The sequence below is a fragment of the Bactrocera neohumeralis genome, chromosome 2 (assembly GCF_024586455.1).
Source record: "Bactrocera neohumeralis isolate Rockhampton chromosome 2, APGP_CSIRO_Bneo_wtdbg2-racon-allhic-juicebox.fasta_v2, whole genome shotgun sequence".
NCBI classification, from domain to species: domain Eukaryota; kingdom Metazoa; phylum Arthropoda; class Insecta; order Diptera; family Tephritidae; genus Bactrocera; species Bactrocera neohumeralis.
Window position 1 is genome coordinate 11,307,987 of NC_065919.1, and position 14,846 is coordinate 11,322,832.

Genomic DNA, 14,846 nt, shown 5'->3' on the forward strand with positions numbered 1-14,846 from the left:
CATATACATATTTACGCATGCCTGTATAGTATATGGTATGGCTGTTTGACCACTTTTGTACCAAAACAACAAAAAAAAATATTAATAAAACCTTCAGCCGAACCATATCATAGCTGAGCGCATCTTTGGGCACAACAATGACAGCGGCAGCGGTGTTGGTTAAAAAAGCTCAAAAAATGTCTGCAGCAGCACACAAATAACAACAACGCATGCGATTCTTAACTTGTATGCACAATTTACCTTTTATGCCACGTCTCTGCCTCCCAGGTTCTCTCGGTGCATAAAGTTGGAAATGTAAAAATGTTTGCATAAAAAGCACATATTTATGCTTACATACATATGTACATGCAGAGGCGCAAACCCATTAACTTGGTTCGCGACAAAGACCCATGGAATGGGAGTTCCCTCTCAGCATTCATGCTATAATAATTAAGCGTATGTTATGGCAACAAAAAATACATATATGTATGTATAAGCAGTGATGTCAACAGAACATTAAAATAATAACTACAAGTACAAAATTCGTTATACCGTCAGTGGTAGTACTTTGACAGCATTACTGCTTGCATTTTCTTACTTAGTTAAAGTATGGAAGGATATTTTAAATATAAACATAAAAAAGGTAACTTCGGCACACACAAAGAAGCTATGTTTTGATGAAAGGATATAAAACTATCATTAATTTGATTTAGAATAACAGAAGTTTTCCACATAAGAACTTGATTTTGACGATCAGTTTATATGGCAGCTATATGCTATAATTATCCAATCTGTTCAATTTGTTCAGAGATTATAGTGTGGGCTTAGAGAATAATCTGTACCAAATTTCATGAAGATATCTCGTCATATAAAAAAGTTTTCCATACAGAAACTTAATTTTAATCGATCAATTTATATGACAGCTATATGCTATAGTGATCCAATCTGATCAATTTATTCAAAGATCATAGAGTTAGTATGAGGTATATTCAGTGCAAAATTTCGTGAAGATATCTCATCAAATAAAAAAGTTTTCCATATAAGGACTTGATTTTGATCGCTTAGTTTGTATGACAGCTATATGCTACAGTGACCGGATCTAAACAATTTCTTCGAAGATTTTAGTATTGCGTTAAAGAATAATATGTGCCAAATTTCGTGAAGATATCTCGTCATGTAAAAAAGTTTTCCATACTGAAACATGATTTTCATCGATCAGTTTATGTGACAGCTATAAGCTATAGTGATCCAATTTGATCAATTTATTCAAAATTGTAGAGTTAGTATGAGGTATATTCAGTGCCAAATTTCGTGAAGATATCTCATCAAAAAAAAAAATTTCCATACAAGGACTTGGTTTTGATCGTTCAGTTTGTACGGCAGCTATACGCTATAGTGGTCCGATGTCGGAGGTTCTGACAAGTAAGCAGCCTCTTGGGTAGAAAAGGCTGTGTGCAAAGTTTCAGATCGTTATCTCAAAAACTGAGTGACTAGTTCGCCCATATAAGGCCAGACGGACGTGGCTAATTTGATTTTTTTATATGATCTTTCAGCGTTTTTATAAAAAATAATAATTATATGCTTTCAATTTTGAGTTTAAAAGCAGGATTAAAGTAGTTTTTTTTTAGCTTATTTCGTGAATACCAAGGTCCTTCTTAGAGTTGCGCAAATAAAGCACTCTTGATAAGGAACTTGTGAGTTTGATTTGAGTAAGTTGTCAAGTACGTTCTTCTTTACCAATATTATTGGTAAGGCGCAACAGCCAATCTAGTTGAAAAATGTTGAGATAATTTTCTAAAATTCCAAATATACACTCGAAACTAGTCACTTGCGCTCAATGAGATCTGGGTAAAGTTTTCGCATCATTTCCTAATAAGCAAAAGGTAAATGTATTAATAAACCTACCCAAATATACCAGCAATAAAGTGCAGAGCGTTTTACGGTATAAATTCATGTTTTGCATATACATGTATGTATGTATGTCCCACAGTAGTAATTTTAATGACGGTCTTCGTGTTGACTGCTTTGCACATGAATTCAATGTCACTCGTTGTGGCAGGGCACTTACCTTTCGTCGCTTTCTTCCGCAGCCCTGCCACTGCCACTGCCCCCAATGCGGTCATAATTACCTTTGCAAATACAGAAATAGTAATAACCTTACCCAAGTACACCTCTACTTGCATATCTACACACAAGTGCTTGGCTGTAGCTAAATGACCTTTACACAAATCGGCTACATGCAAGACACACGCGATTAATTTCACACGAAGAAGTCATGCAACTCAGGCCTTACTTTAATAAGCAGCGAAGATTAGTACTTTAAGAATCTTTAAAAATTTGAAATTAAAGAATTATTTTCTTTTAATGTTAAACAAGCGTTTTCAGCAATCACATACACATATGCTCAAATGGATTTGTGTGAGTGTGCTTTCTTTACAATTGAAAATATGCAACTTTGGTTACAATGAACTTGAAATTGTTATTGCTATTGTTATTGTTACATTTGTCATAAACATTTACGTGCAAATAATTTATTTACCATTTTGCAACTCAGTTTGACGCTGCCACATGTCAATGTACTCTTAATTGTGACATTTTGTATAAGATATTACAAATTGTCTCTTGAAAAGTAAATACAAAAGGTAATTGTTCGAAAATTCCAAAGTTATGTTGGCGTTTGTATTGCATATTTAATAACATATTTATGTACATACCTAACTTGCTGCCTAATTGAATGGCCACTACTGTGCTTTGTGTGATTTAAAATTTGTTGCCTACATTTAGGCTGCAATACTGATTCTACAGTAGGGGTTAAAGTAAATGTTTTAATAATATATATTATATATATTAATGCATATTGCCACGGATTCAGTTTGGGGAACAAGAAAAAATCTCCGAAATCCTACCAAATCTGTTGAATACGCTGGTTGATTGCTGGTATTCATTGCGTTTTCGGCTTTAAATTCGGTCACAATCGTGGCTCGATCCAATGGTGCATTACCATCGTGTAAAATCCATAAATTGTTCTTCCACAATTCCGCCCGTTTTCGACAGATGCTCTCACGCAAATGCCTCAATACGACCAAATTGAGCTCCTTATTGACCGTCAGTCCCTCCGGCACAAATTCATGATGCACCAAATCACGAATATCGAAAAAAAAAACAATGAGCATCACCTTGATTTTTGAGCAGTTTGGCGTGGATTTTTGGTTTTAGCTCGTTTTTTCCCTCCATTCCGATGATTGTTGTCTTCTTTGCATGCCAAATTCATAAACCCCTTCTCATTGGCATTTATAATGCTCTCCATTTATGTGGGATCGGAATTCGCACGTTCAAGCATGTCCAAAGAAACCTGTTTACGTTAATCTACTTGAAAAAAATTCAGTTTTATCGGAACGAGTCGAGCAGGAACGCGTTTCATACCCAAAATATCCACCAAAATCATTTGAATGGACTCGCGAGAGATGTCGACTCTCTTGCTATCTTTCTAACACTTGTTTGACGATTTTAAAGCACCACAACCTTCACTTTTTTCATATTTTCATCAAATGAAGAGGTCAAAGGGCGTCCAGAACGAGGTATGTCCTCAACGACCTCTCGACCGCCTTTAAAAGCTTTGTATCACTCGTAGGCTTGTGTTTTTAATTACCGTAAGCTTTTTCTATGGTAAAATTCGCAACTATTCCGCATTCGATTCATTTATCGATCATCTCTTCCTTTAACGTAAATTGCTTCCTAGTGAGACTTCTGATGAGATCTGAAAACAGGAAATAGTCGCTGGGGGCCAGATCTGGAGTATGCGGTGAATGTAGTAGCGATTCAAAGTCCATTGCATGGATTTTGTCATCGTTTTCACTGACTTGTGATACGTTGCCTTGTCTTGGTGAAACAGCACATACTTTTTCTTGTAATACGGCTGTTTTTCGGCAATTTCGTTATTCAAGCGACCCAATAATGCTACGTTAAAGGCCCAGTTTATAGTTTTTCCTTTTTCAAGATAGTCAATAAAAGTTATTCCAAGTACATGCGAAAATATAGACTAAGTACATAACCATGCCAGCCGACCGTTGCGTTTTTTGACGCTTTGGAGCGGGTTCATCGTGTGTGTAGTCCACTCGAATGAATGTCGATTGGTCTTCGGAGGGAAATGACGGAACCATGTTTCATCCATTATCACATATCGAAGCAAAAGCTCGGATTTATTATGCTTGAACATCTGCAAACATTGCACCTAATCATCCACTCGTCGTTGCTTTTGGTCAAAAGTGACATCCACTTTACACAGAGATTTTCAAACTCAAATATTCGTGAATGACAGGATGTACACATTCAGTTGATATCTATAAAGTCCCTGGTTTCTCGAACCACTTCACTTTACTATCATTCAAAATAAGTTTGTTGACTTTTTTGAGGTTTTCATCGGTAACAACTTCCTTTGGGTATTTATCAACTGTATTTTTCCCTTCAAAAAGCAAACTTTTATTAATTTATCTTTTTATCCACTTTTTCCACAATAACAAGAGTTGCTTGACTCCAAATCTTATAATTCACAAACTAATAATCCGACAGCTGCCAAATTTATACACACGCCTTTTGAAGGTTAGCGTTTACTAAAAATCATACGGATTTAATTCTAGCAGCGCCATCTATGTATCAGCCCGAGGACTTTTCTCTTGACCTGTTATGTCTAGCAGCTACTAGCTTGTGAAGTAAGTTAAGTTGTAAGTTGAATTGTATTCATTGTAATATATCTGTAATTGACCACTGTAATTTTTTATTGAACTTTTTATTTTTATGTATCACTGCACTTTCTGGCAGGACCAGCTCGCTATCTGATATTATTAAATCACTTGAAATGTTGCGACGGCTCCCACAGTCACATAAGATTGCCAAATATTTACGCATCTTATTCGCTTCAGCAAGGTCAATGTTATTGTAAGTGAAAAAAAAATTTATTTGCGGTCCGGTTTTATGTGAACTTAATTTATTCATTACATTACATATTACAGCACTCCCATTTGAGTGTTGGACATCGGTGATTTCATTTTGTAAACAACATTTTAAGACAATATTCACCCTGTCCATTCTCACTTGTATTTTTCCTGTGATAAGTGATGCTGTTAATAAGGATTAAAATAAAAGTTGAATGAGTAAATGAAGGCAATTATGTCATGGTAATGACGAACAGTGGAAAATTACAATGAACTGTGTTCCTTTAACTTCTTAATGCCGTTACTATTTCATATATTTTATATGTGAAAAGTAGAATGACTTCGGCAAAAGTCGATGAGAAAGATTTTGCTGCAGGAAATTGCAGTTCATAATAACGGGTGATCCAAGTAGAGGTACTTTTTTCAATAATCTCTTTTTGATAGTCGTCTCAAGTTGTCATCTGATTTTCGTTCAGTATTGTTTGGCATTTCATCATGGAGGTACGCCCGAATAAACTTTACAAATATTTCAACTTTATTACGAAAATTCAAGTTCTGTAAAAAAGTGTTTAGCGGGCTTCGCTCAACTTATGGTCGACATAATTGGCCTACTGCGCATACTATACGCAACACCATCACCCATCTTGAAACCCAGCTTTCATTATTGGATAATATTAGACCGAATGTACCACGTCCAGTACGCAGTGAAGAAAATATAGCAGCCGTAGTCGGCGCCGTTCGCAGCAACTCGGACCCACGTATGGAACGACTTGGCTCATTTTACGTCGAAATCTTAAATTGCAAGCGTACAAAATACAGCTTGTGCAAGAGCTGAAACCGCTTGACCTTCCCAAGCGACATCGCTTCGGTCTATGGACTCTTTAAAAGTTCCGAGAAGATCCGACGTTCTCCAAATCAGCGATGAGACCCATTTTCGGCTTAATGTGTATGTAAACAAGCAAAATTGCCGCCTTTGGGACGAATAGCAATCTGAAGAAATTAAACAGCTGCCATTTCATTAAGAAAAAACAACGGTTTAGTGTGGTTTGTGGGCCGGTGGAGTCATCGGTCCATATTTCTTCAAAAAATGATGCCGGTGAGAACGTAACCGTCAATGGCGGTCGTTATCGCGCCATGATAACCGACTATGCCTGACATTGATGCTCGTGATCTCGGCGACATTTGGTTTCAACAAGACAGCGCCACTTATCAATATCGCATCAGTCAAAGGATTTATTGAGAGAACACTTCGGTAGACCAGATAATTTTATGTTTTGGGCCGGTCGATTGACAACCAAGATCGTATGATTTCACACCGTTAGACTTTCTCCTGTGGCGATATATAAAGTCTAAATTCTATGCGGACAATCCTGCTTCGATTCAGGCTTTGGAGAAAAACATCACGCGTGTTATTCGCCAATTAGCAGTCGAAATGCTGGAACGAGTCATCGAAAATTGAACTCAACGGATGGACAATCTTGAGATATAACAATAAAGTGGTCAGCGCTGCCTTTTCCGGCTTAGAAACCTATAAAAAAATGGAAAGATATTGGTTTTATAGCAAAGAAAGGCGAGATAACGTATTTGGAGGTCACTAACAAAGAAACAAAGTTTGTTTATATCGGAATCAGCATACATTTCACCAACAATCAAAACCTGGAAATCAGGCGCAGAATAACTCTTGCCAACAGGTGATACTATAGGATCGGTAAGCAATTAAGAAGTAGATCCCTCGCTCGACGAACGAAAATTACGCATTGGAGCCATCCGTATGAGCATTGAGTACCGATGAAGATGGAACCATAAACTGTATGAGTTCTACGAGATGGATGTAGTTAAGTTCATAAAAATCCAACGGGCATGTCGTGCGCTTGGATGAAGATGTTCTGGCGAAAATCTCTTTCATTTCGAGACAAATGGGTAGGCAATGGAAGCTTGTGCACATATTTTCTCGGGGTAGCATCTTCAATGTATCTAATGGACTGGCCAAGTGCATGGGGATCGGATTGCACTTGGGATGTATATTTCCTGTGACCTAGAGGCAACTGGCGAAGTTTCACCAAGCTCAAAAGACCGCTCCGGGGACACCGTTTTTATACGATAGAGGAGATTCAAGCCGCAGCGAAGACGGAACTGAAGGCCATCCCGGAAAGTGACTACAACCAGTGTTTCGAAGATTGGAAAATCCGTTGGCATAAGTGCATTGCATCGGGAGGGGATGAAATTGATTTGGAAGAATAAATAAAGAATTTTCAAAATAAATACAATGTCACCTTATTTTTTGGGCACAGTAGTATATCCATTAACCTTGTGACCTAACTAATAGCAATTAAGATTTTACAAATTTCTCCAACGCGTTTTGCTTTCAAACCACCGAATACACTTGATGTACAACCAATTTAGCATGTCGTTAAATATGATAATGAGGGTATACTCATAACGACTCCACATTAACGACTTTAGTCTGAATACACCTAATGGTTTCGTTCTTGCAATTAATATTGTGCCCCTGTGATTATCTCTGTATTTATTTTATGTCATTCAAACTGTGTTTTTTTCTCATTTAAATCTGTTGTTGAACATTTTTTACGATTACCTTGTGCAGTTGTAAGGAACCGAACGCGAATGGCATGAAAATGAGAATGAGTCTGCGAGTCAAAGTACATGCGCTTGAAAAGAGGCAGACAAAAAAGTCATTTCGTATAATAGCAATCGGTCGCAATTGTTTGTCAAAGTATTTTGTTAATAATACCGATAAACACATAAAGATATAAAGATATAATAGGCAGACATGTTTGTATATACATATGTATGTGTATATCTGCATATATTCTAAAGTTCTCTCGGAGATGGATGAGCTGGGCACGTGTTGCTATTGTAGGTATATAGAACGCGATGAATGGAGTTGAATACTTAGAACACAAGCAGTTTGAAGTTTAAGTTGTTGAAGTGTCGCATGTTGAGTAACGTGGAAAAGCTCTTACAAAGCTGTAATTGTCATATCGATTACTTCTAGGTAATTGTTATTCTGGAAGCGTATATATTTGCGGCACTTTTGAACTCTATTTTATCTCGATTGCTGTTTGATTGAATTATTGTTTACATATTCGCACTTAAAATGCAAAATAACATAACATCACTTTTCATAAGTTTACAGGCGAAGGAAAAACGATATAATGAAACCACTCGTATTGAAAGAAAATTTGGGTTTTGGTTATAAAGTGGTTACATATTGGTTATATTTTCGTTCTATCTGAGAGCGGAAGCTTGAAATTTTACGGTAATACATTTATAATATGCTGTCATGAATCGTAAGCGATTAAAACTCAATTTTTATTTTTTTGATGATACGTGGTTTTGCATTTCAGGTGACAATATGCTGAAGATGAGAACAAAAAATAATGGGATAATTGAAATTAATTTCTGGTTTATGAACCAATATGAGCAATAAATGAACAAATTTATTTATTTGCAATTAGAGGAAGTGAACTTTGGAAATCAATAAGCCTAGTAATATAAAGGCTTTACAAATATGATAATTGCTCTTTAATCTCTGGAAGCTCAAGCTCCTTTCCTTCTTAATAAATTTTTTTTTTTATTTGTGAAGACTTCCTAAAATATTTATTTATCTGTCATATTTAATTTGCTAATCTTTTTTCTGACACATAACCAGTTGTTTTCGATCAACGGTCTTACTGCTAATGGGTGTTTTATTAGATGTGTAGTATTCAATGCCTGCTCAACATCGCATATACGATTTTACCGCGCGTATTCAGTGAAAAATTAAAGCCCACCATTAACAAACTGATTGGGCCTTATCAGTGTATTTTTAGGTCTAGAAAATCAAACGGTTTATGCCTTACACGCCAAATCTTGGAAAAGATCCGTGAAAAGAGGATGGACACACACCACCTCTTCGTCGATTTCAAAGCTGCTTTTGAAAGTACCGCTGTGCCAGAATTTGGTATATCCGTAAAACTAATATGGCTCTGTAAACTGAAGTTGAGCAATACCAAAAGCTCCGTCGTGATCGGGGCCGAGCCGTTCAATACAAAACGAGGTTACAAACAAGGTAACTCCCTTTCGTTGATAGTCATAACTTCGAAATCGTAGATAATTTCGGCTATCTTGGAACCAGTATCAACACCAACAACAATGTCAGCCTCGAAATCCAACGCAGAATAACTCTTGCCAACAGGTGCTACCATGGACTGAGTAGGCAATTGAGAAGTAAAGTTCTCTCCTCGACGAACGAAGACTAAACCCTATAAGTCACTCGTTATTCCCGAAAGATTTATGGTTCTTTGCGCATTGGCTTCGGCGAATATCGCATTCGATGTATCGATGAGCTGTATGAGATTGACATAGTTCAGTGAATTAAAAGACAGCAGCTGCGCTGACTAGATCATGTCGTCCGAATGGACGAAAAACTCCAGCTCTGAAAGTATTCGACGCAGTATCCGCCGACGGAAGGAGAGCAAGAGGAAGACCTCCACTTCGTTGGAAAGACCAACACAGCAAAAAGGAAGAACGACTGGCGTGCTACCGTAAACACGGCTATAGGCGCGTAAGCGGTGTCTACGCCAAATAAGAAGTGTTTAATGGGGCAAAACATTTTGGAAGTTGTTATTTTTGTCAGCTGGTCCTCGATTTATACTCAGTTTTGTTCGCCATTTCATAATGAATAGATTTACTTCAGAACAACGTTTTCCGTCCACATAATCGCTCTGCAAAGTCGGTAATTCGAGCAGTCATGGATCGTGCGAAGCCGCATTTAGTCTAGAGTGTAATGCGCACCGAACACGCTATTGCTGCTGAGCTGGAGTTGTACTTTGGAGCTTTAGAGTAGCATATCGAATAAGACCCGATTAAGGCCATCCGTCATCGCGTCCAACAATTGGAGTTTTGTCTATACACTTTATGGAAAATTTAGCGGAAGTTTCCTGGTTTGCGGGCTTACTAAATTCAACTCGTACAAGAATTGAAGCCGAAAGAGCATCTAGAATGTTTTTAATTTCAATTAAATTTTCGGATCTACCGCCAACTTGCGAAGTGTGAGCCTCAATAATGTTTGAAATATAGAAGTCAACTTGATGTTCGAAACGCTTAAGCACTTAACGACTTTAATTTGGAAGGGTGGCACTAAACAAGTAACTGCGCGGTATGCTGCATGTCAATGTTCAGAAAGTTCCACTTTAATGAGTGTCAAAAACCTTGAAGTACATATTATTGTATGGAATGAATCGCGTGCGTATTGTTCAGCCTTTACAAAAGCTTTTCGAAAAACTAAACCCCTCGGCGAGATGCTGCAGTTGTAATAAACAACAATATGCTAACCGGAAGTCTTTAATGCTTTCAGCGAATTCTCTTATTTATGTAATAGCACAAATGTTTGTACATACAAATCTATGTCACCCATTTGTTCTGATTTACGAAATGGGTCATGTACATTTTTTCTTAATCCAAAGCGGAAACATATTAAGTGTGAGTGAATATTTTGAAAAAGAAATGTTGTACCAACTTCGTGCCAAACTTAATATACGCTGTTCAGGGTATAAAAATAAGAAAAAGGCAATGAAACGAAAACAGAAACAGAAACGGAAAGCGCATCAAAGCAGACGACTTTGGCACAGAAACTTTGTTGGGCACAAAACAATGATAAATCTAAAGGTTTTCGAAGCCGCAAATGCATGTGTGTGTGTGAACTTGTGTGTTCTCAAATAGTTTGCTTCTAGGTTTAGTTAGTACGTGAATACGTTATTTGTTGCTTCACTGCTTGGTATGACTTAATACCTTCTTACCCTATAATAAAACTAGCGTTGTCTTTACGTTGTTAGTTTAAGCAACCGTTGTCTTTTGAGCTCAACAAGTTGAATTTGGTAATGCGTCAGTAGACCATTTCAGCATTAGTGGACTGCGTACTATATAGGCGCATGCTGATATGATATGAGTTGCCATTGCTTAACGTATTTATGTAAATACAAAACTTCAATGCAGCAAAATTCTGTTTTATTGTGATTGATTTTCTTATTCTGTTTATAATTTAAAATTTATGCAAATTTATTTATTTAAAGGTTATATTGTGGTTTCAATAATTCATCGTATTTATGTTCTTACATATGAGTAATATATATACATATATCCGCAGTTTTCTCACAGTTCTGTTTAGTTAATAATATAAATTATATACAACTTTATTTATATATGCCGACCTTTGTATGTGTTGTAAAGTAAAGCTTTCCAAGTGACCACTTGAATGGCTGCATTCATGTCGCAGCGGATATCCTTGAGATACTCATATTTGCTTAGTACAGCCGTACGCCATGAAATAGGTACATATGTATTTAATGATCATCAAGTTGATATTAGTATTTTTGATTAATAAAGAATAGAGGTAGCAACATTCCCAGAAGGAAACGTCAGAGACGCTCCAGAAAAAACTACACGGAGCTTAACCCTGTGGCTTCAGGCCTAGAAAATTAACAACTCACTAGGTATTCTCCATGCGCCAAGTCCGCTAAAAGAAGACCAACACACCCACCTCTTCGTTGATTTCAAATCTGTTCTTGACAGCATGAAATGCCTTTATGCCGCTCTGTCTGAATTTGGTATCCCCGCAAAACTAATGCGGCTGCGTAAACTGACGTTGTGCAGTACCAAAAGCACCATCAGAATCGGGAAGGACCTCATCGAGCTGCTCGATACCAAACAAGCTTTCAGTCTAGGCGACACCCTATCTTACGACTTCTTCAATGTACTATTGGAGAAAATAATTCGAGCTGCAGATCTGAATAGAGAAGGTACAATCTTCTATAAGAGTCTACAGCTGGCCGATGATATTGATATCATTATATCGTTAGTTCTGTTTTCTCCAGACTAGATAAGGAAGCAAAGCAAATGTGTCTGGTAGTGAACGAGGACAAGACGAAATAACTCCTGTCACCAAACAAAAAGTTGTCGCTCTCGCCACTTGGCTCCCACGTCACTGTTGACAGTCATAACTTCGAAGTAGTAGATAATTACGTCTATCTTGGAACAAGTATTAACACCAACAACAATGTCAGCCTCGAAATCCAACGCAGAATAACTCTTGCCAACAGGTGGTACTTCGGACGGAGCAGGCAATTGAGAAGTAAGGCCCTCTTTCGATGAACAAAGACCAAATTCTACAAGTTACTCATCGGAGATGGTAGATGTTGCAGAGGCATGGACGATGACAACATCTGATGAGTCGGCGCTGCGAGTTTTCGAGGTTATAGTTCTTTGCGCATTGGCAACGACAAATACCGCAATTGATGGAACGATTAGCTGTACGAGATATACGACGAAATTGCCATAGTTCCGCTAATAAAGAGACAGCACCTACGCTGGTTAGGTCATGTCGTCCGAATGAATGAAAACACTCCAGCTCTGTGAGTATACGGCGCAGTACCCGCCGGGCGAAGAGTAAGACCTCCACTCCGTTGGAAAAACCCGGTGGAGAAGAACCCTGGACCTTACCCTCCTTTGGTGCAACGGTTTCTTTGACCTGTAAAAAGGCTAGAGTATGGGTGAACTTTATGCTTGTTTTTATAGTAAATTAATATTCGTTATTTCTCGACACAGTGCGTGTCACTATTTCAATGGTCACTGGTGTGCTTTAAAGCACTTAATATAAGCGCCGCAAAATCTCTCACTAAAACGTCAACTTCTTGAGCGCCCTGCTGAATGGGTACTTGAACTCCGCGTTCTGGCCGCTTCACCGAATGCCGGAATCGCCAACGAGAATTTCATTTCAATCGTTTTTTGTTGGCTGGTTTCGGCTCGTTTTTCAATACCATTACATATTCTAGTTTTTCGTTTCTTTGCAGGTGGTTTTTTTATTATTATTATTTTTTTTTTAATTTTTTAATATTGTAAAGGCTTACATAATGCCTAAAAACTGAGTGCGCTCACAATTTACATATGTACGTTTTATTACTAGTATACGAACATGTTTCGTACTGTCTGGTGCCATAAATTTAAGTACCCCGTGTGCAAGTGTTAAACTGCGACACACTAAATATTATATTTGCTTCGCTTGAATCACTATATGTATATAGAGAGAAGAGAATTTAAATCGTAAAATTGACTCGTAATTTCCAGTTTTGATTTATTTTTATTATTCAATGGAAACTAATAAGTTACTGAAAAAAATTAATGATGTATTACTACAAGAAAAATCTATATATTATATATTAAGTAAAGAATTTCTCTTGAATCAAATTTCATAAACTATATTTTCTCAGCATAGTAGGTAAGGCTGAGCTTGGGCTACTACCGGGGTCAAAGCTGGCGGATTGTGGACGACCCACGCTAAGTAGGTTAGCTGCGAATAGTAATACGCATCCCCCGACCAATAGCTGCAGTAGAGGAAGGCTTGGCTCAAAACGCTCATGCGCCCATTGAACCTCCGGCGAAGAGGCGAAAAGATGCCACCTTTAAATAAGCGTCCACAACCCACACCGGGGTTGCACTGAGGGAGAATCTACCCACGAAGAAACAATACAGCGAGCATCACCAAAAATGAACAGACGTGGACGAAATCACTGGCAAGCGCCCATCAGAATCGATGTCAGTAAGATTCTGATTATGGAGTACTGGAAGCCCGGAAAGGATTAGTTTGATAAAGGTGCTGGTGAGGGCAGTATTCTATCATTTCAGTGGGTAAGAGAGACATCTTACCGAAATGGCTGGCAGGCGAATACTGTTCTCACCTCCGTCTCGTTAAAACCCTGGCAGCTCTTCAAGTACGTTCAATGCACGTCGCCATAAATTTTTGGCCTTACAGGTCCAGTTGAGACGAGTTCCTGATTCGTGTCCGAACCTGGCATCGAACATAAGCTCCCATTAGGACTTGAGTCAACCTTCGCGTGGCCTCCTTGCTTGCGTGGATAACCACGGTTTTCAGCGGCTTGATGCGGATACCTATTAGAACAAAAAAAAAATTTTATAGTAACTTAAAATATTCACTTTCGCCAAAAAATGGAATTAAATCGCGAAAAGTTTCGCGCGATTATTTTTCACAACTTTCGACGTGGGTTAACTCAGCAACAGCGCATTAATGAGCTTAATTCAGTTTTTATCGGAGGACCAATGTTTTTCGATGATACGGTGAATTCAATCGAGATCATAGAACACACCAAGACGAATTTCAATACTAGACTCGAACCAAAATACCTGAATCTTTGCCAACGACGTCGAGTGGAGCTCAGACAACATAGTTGAGTATTCCTCAAACGCAACATTCCTTGTGATCAGACTTGGGTTTATGAATATGACGTCAAAACTGTGTAACAATCTAATGAATGGCGCACCAAAAATGAGTCAAACTAAAAAAGCTAAAATTCACTTAAGCCTCTGATAACCTTCTGAATCCTAATCGAGGCTTACAGGTATAACAAATGTATTGAATATTTGATGAAGCCTTGGCATACCTGCCTTAATTCAGGGGTCTCTTTCGCAGGTGATAATAAAGATTTACCTCAAAATCAAGTGAAAATTCAGTTTTTTTGTCGGCTGTTTTGAACTACTGAGCTTCTCCGACTTATTTCGGCAGAAAAATCTGTTAAAAACACTGCAAATAAATTAAAAGATATCTCAGTATACTTAGTTCGAAGTAGTAAAAATAACAATAATTGCCATTTAGGCGAGCTATTTATGGTGCGGAATCAATACAATGCGAGTCACTTAACTGAGTAACATTTTATATTATATATCGTTATGGATTTTTACATTTTGAAACCTTTTACACAGAATTTTAAGTTGTGTAAATATTTAATAATATTACATATACTTGTATGTATATGGTAAAAGTCAGCGCTATTTGTAAACATTGTTAGTTCGCATACTTTTGACATATCAATAAAGAATCCCTTAACATATTCGACGTGTGAAATATTATAGCGTGAACGGGGC

The 14,846-nt window shown here is 37.6% G+C and overlaps 1 protein-coding gene across 1 annotated transcript in view; it reads right to left on the minus strand.

The window, feature by feature from the left end:
- The window catches only part of LOC126751442 (protein takeout), a 67,251-nt gene that overhangs the window by 23,897 nt on the left and 28,508 nt on the right, over window positions 1–14,846 (minus strand). The window lies entirely within an intron of this gene.